The sequence below is a fragment of the Mycetomoellerius zeteki genome, unplaced genomic scaffold (assembly GCF_001594055.1).
Source record: "Mycetomoellerius zeteki isolate Tzet28-1 unplaced genomic scaffold, Tzet1.0 scaffold149, whole genome shotgun sequence".
NCBI lineage: Eukaryota > Metazoa > Arthropoda > Insecta > Hymenoptera > Formicidae > Mycetomoellerius > Mycetomoellerius zeteki.
In genome coordinates, this window is record NW_017256436.1 from 234,680 (window position 1) to 239,782 (window position 5,103).

General features: G+C 33.9%; 1 pseudogene; it reads left to right on the top strand.

Annotated features, from left to right (window-relative positions):
• Window positions 1–3,315: 3,315 nt before the first annotated feature.
• Window positions 3,316–4,742, top strand: LOC108720287 (putative gustatory receptor 28a; annotated as a pseudogene).
• The last annotated feature ends 361 nt before the right edge of the window (window positions 4,743–5,103 follow it).

Sequence of the window (5,103 nt, forward strand, 5' to 3'; positions counted from 1 at the left end):
GAAATGTAACGGGCGAATATTTACGAAGCATTTTGAGGCATCAAAAAATCTTTTTCAATCTGTACGTTCTACAGAAGGATCTAAAGCTATGTGTATACGTATGTATGTAAATCCTACACACAACTGGACGAACTAAACCGATTACAACCATTTACGAAATATTGTATGACTGCATGCTCGGAAGCGAGCACGCGCAGATTGCTTCTTCTAAAATTTATAATCAATTTTTACACTTTTATGGGAAATATGAAGAAAAGTTACTATTGTTTTATAGCTTTCCAAACTGTCATAATCTTCAAAATCGTCAAAGTTTTTGACAAACTCGTCTCTTTGGATGATAAAAATGATAATATTCTGAATTTTCCAAAATTTGAATATAAAAGTTGTTTTTATAAATAAAAAAAATTTATTTGTAATCACTGAAAATATGTAATACTGAACCGCACCGATTTCCGCAAGAGTGAAAATACACTCTCCGTGACAGAGTTAATAAAGAGCGTTCCCTGCAACTGAAAATGCATTCTCTAAATACCTCTGATCGTCGGCTTGTCCGGTGCGTTCTCGTCGGACGAGAAGGGACGACAAGAGAGAAGACCTGAATGACGGGGCTTCCAGAAGAACGTATACGGCGTCACGTGACGACCGCCGATCTCTGCCACGAACATCGAACGCCCGCGATTTGGACCGACTTCTCCGCGCATCGGCTTACGTTGGCATTGCGCGAATAGTTCGGCGACTCTTCGGTATCCGCCGACCACTGTTTATTGCATACCGATGCCAAACACCGGGAACCATCTCGGACGAGGCATGACGGCGAGGATCGTTTCCAAGTCTCGATCATCTCACGGTAGGGCCGGAACGAAAGATATCGGAATGTTAGAGGACGCAACGAGCCATGGATCTAACGGCCCCTAAATGCTGGAGTCCACGGAATTCCGAGACATAATGCCTTTTAAAATCTTAAAGCGTGTTTGGCGAAAAGATTCGTGCGATAATGTAGAAGTATACAGTCGATGTTTTGGCTTGATGACTCAACTACTTTATTTACGTGATTTGAACGTAGAAAGACCGTCTTAAGATTCTTAAGTATCTCAAGATACTAATACGGCTCTCTTGATTGATTCATGACACCTTAAAATTGTACTTAAGACAGTCTAAAGCGGCGTCTACAATGAGATTCTAAGGCATAAAACTCAAGCTTAAGTCTTAAGTAAAAAATTATTTAATCATAATTGATTATCCTCTTCACTTTCGATTGTGATTGATCAATTTCTTCTGGCTTGAGACTTAAAGCTTAAGTTTTATGACTTAAAATCTCATTGTAGACGCCACTTTAAATATAAGAATCGACTATGAACACCGGGGTCACAATGTCGTAACGTTTTAATTTATTTAATTGAAGCGTTTCCTATTTTGCCACTTTTTCCCGTGCGTTTGCGCCAAAGCTTCTTGTCACGCGCGCGTTTTGTATCGACCCACATAGAGGAAGCGGATTCTCGGACGCAGCGGGTTACAATGAGCGTAATATATCCGAATGAGCATTCGTTTGTGGAGTTAGGGAAGAATGAAGAAAGAAGCGAGCAGGTATCACTAGCGTCAAATGGTCAGAGATAAAAAGACGAGCTACAATGGCACGATGAATGTCCCAGACCGATAACGTGCTGACTCTCAGTAACGCGTACGTATAGCGCGCAATTTTTGTTTCCTAATGTATAATAATTTCCGCTACGATATTAGGTCTCTGTTTTCTGTGGCTGAACTAGTATACACTTTTGAAACTTAAAATGAGATAGATATATGTTTGATATCTGACAAAAGCGAAAAATAAATTCTAGTGCAATCTATATAGTGCAGAGATATAAAAATAGATCTATTGAAAAGCATAAAAAAACCAAGAGCTATCTGCAAGATTTTAAAAACAAACTTCAGAGAAACGAATATTCCATTAGTGTAGGGGAGACTAGGGACAAACGTAACAATTTGCCTTTTTGATTTTATAACTTCTATAAGTTATGTAAAATTTTTAAACGAATTCTACACAAAGTAAACACACACACCTACATCATTAAACACCACAATCGAATCGAAAAACTAGCAGTATGTTACATCAATTTTTTTAAATAAGCCATTTTCTAAAGTATCATTTGTTACTTTTGTTCCTATCCCATAGGGATAAAAGTAACACACGATGAAATTGGGTAGGGACTGTAATACCCTGTTTAACTTTAAATATAAAATGTAGTAGGAGAGATTTTTCTAAAAGGATTTTTATTTATTCTGTGGGTGAATATAAACACAATTCACAAAATAGTGCTAATTTCATAGTTATCTGTCAAACGTCCGACTAAATGCATCAGAAGAAGCATAGCAGTATACACGCATGCTCATCATTCAAGAAATCGAGCATCGTAAGTGATTTCATCGTAAGCAAAACGCATAGAAAAAACCGAATAGGATAAAGAAACATCTTGTTACTTTTGTTCCCATTAGCGGTATCTCCTATTAACATATTATTACATGCTCATTTAACACAAAACCATAACAAATTTTATACCAATCTTTAAGTTTTTAATATCTACTTAATACAACGCAAACAAAAACAGAGTTTGTACACTGAAAAAAATTTCTAGTTGAAAATGGACGAATCAGAATTTTTTGATTAAATTTATTAGAATTCTGGTTGAGATAATCGGAATTCTGATTGATATAATTATTCTGGTCAAAATAAGAATTCTAGTAGATTTTACCAGAAATATTATATCAACCAGACTTCCGGTTATCTCAACTAAAATTCTAATAAATTTAACCAAAAAATTCTGATTCGTCCATTTTCCAACAGAATTACTATTTAATCCAACCAGACCATTTTTCTCAGTGTATTATCAATAATTGAGATGAAGAAAGGGTGTGATTGACGTGTAAAAATACAGGGAAAAAATTATTGGTCGATATTTTTCTATAAACATTTGTTACTTTCATGTTACATTTCCTGTGTTACATTTGTCTCCCCTACTCTGCATATCAAAGGTGATGATTACCGATCGAAGAGTACCATGGTTACTTTATGACTAACAATTGACCGCTTAGGTATTTCGATGCTGCAATTGCTTGCAGTTTTGAACGGAAACTGACCGAGTGTAGATTAATGAAGAATCCTTATCAAATAATCTTGAAGATTACATACAGAAAGAAATTCTCACAGTAAAGCTTGTGTTAACGCTAAAGTGTGAAGAGTAATAATTTTTGGACAGTGTAATCTAAGTTGTTATATGATATAAGTTGTTGGGAACTTCTATTCTACCGATAACGATAAATATGTCATTGAAATTTTAAAGATACATTAAGTGCAAAATGTGGAAAAAATGGCAGCTGTTCCATGCTACGGACTTTCAATCGCTTATGTATCCCTGCTTCACCTTTTGCCGCATATTAGGAATATTTCCGTATCGCATCAACGCTTCAACTTTTCAAATTACGAAACAGCGCTATTTTCTGACAACCCTCATTACTTGCATTTTCTGTATTTATGAACTAGTAATGTTGTATAGGATTGACATTACTGGAACGATCAATTATAGTACTATACCTGTAACTCTTGAACGTCATTGTTTTTTTATGTTCGGCGGATTTATCGGGATTGTTACGTACATTTTGAACGGTCCTCGGATGCACTTACTCCAAAATATAATGGAAATTTCTTTGAGACTGTCTCCTGATTCATACCGAAAGCTATCTAGACTGATTCATGCTAAAGATATTTTTGGTTCCTTCTTTCTAGTCGGACGAACAATATTTTATTATTATATAGTAGATTTTGGTATCATAGACAGGATTCTCGTACTGTACATCACCTTTATAATATTTCAAATGGATATGTTGTATATAAATTGCGTATGCGTATTAAAAGCCTGTTTTAAAGAAATCAACGATAATCTGAAGAATTTGCGGAAGCTCGTGATGAGCGACAAACCACATCTTTTGAGAAGAATTTATCACGAGCAGAGAAATCCATTCTTACTAATGAAACTTAAAGCTTTGAAAAAAGAGCATTTGATGATCAGTGACACAGTACAAATGTTGAATACGATTTTCAGTTTACAACTTCTCGCTACCATAGTTATGACTTTTGCTGAGCTTACCTTTTATCTATATTTTTATATAATTGATTGGAAACTCGAGATGAAAATAAACCACACGTTTTATCATACGTTATTGGTAATGTCTTCGGCGTATCAATGCATCAAAATAGTGTTGATGGGATGGACTTGTGATACAGGCAAGGATGAGGCCATAAGGATCGGTACCAACATTCATGAAATACTGAACGATACTATCGATGAACAAATCAAAGATGAAGTAAATAAAACAATAAAATTTGATTTGTACATTTTTCTGAAGATATCTCGTGTGTCAAACTTTATATATTAAATCTGTACAGTTAGTAATTATTTCTTAATTTTGTACTTAACTATCTTCTAATCTGATGTTTTGTAGTTGCAGCTGTTCTCCTTGCAAGTACTGAATCGGGAAAATACATTTTCCGCTAAGGGTCTTTTACTAGACGCAACGCTTCTCGTTGCGGTGAGTGAATGACTATTTGTTTTAAATAATTTGTATTGCTTATTTATATATAATTTTAATTTTAGATAGTGAGTAACATCACTACATATCTATTAATTTTAATACAATTTTTAATCACCGACCAAGTTTGCAATAAAAAGGTTACAAACAATATTACATAAACAATTTAATTAAAAAAGAAGATAATTAAATCAAATAAAAAATATATATTTAAACGTAAAAATGTATTCTTTTGTGTATGTGTAGCATTAGATACATGTGAATGTATATGTGTATATAGAGACAAAACCATATATGTTAACATTTAATTGTAAAAATAAATCTTCATTGTGTGAAAGTCTTTTACTTGCTTATGTCTACCGTGTGTCAAATATAATAAATACATTTGTAAGAAATATCATCTACTAATATGATAACTTGAGGTTAAAATTTATTTAACGATACTTTTGATTAATCCTATCTATTTAGATTAATTCAGATTTATTATACTCTTATTTTTCTCACAGCATTAACGATAGGAAA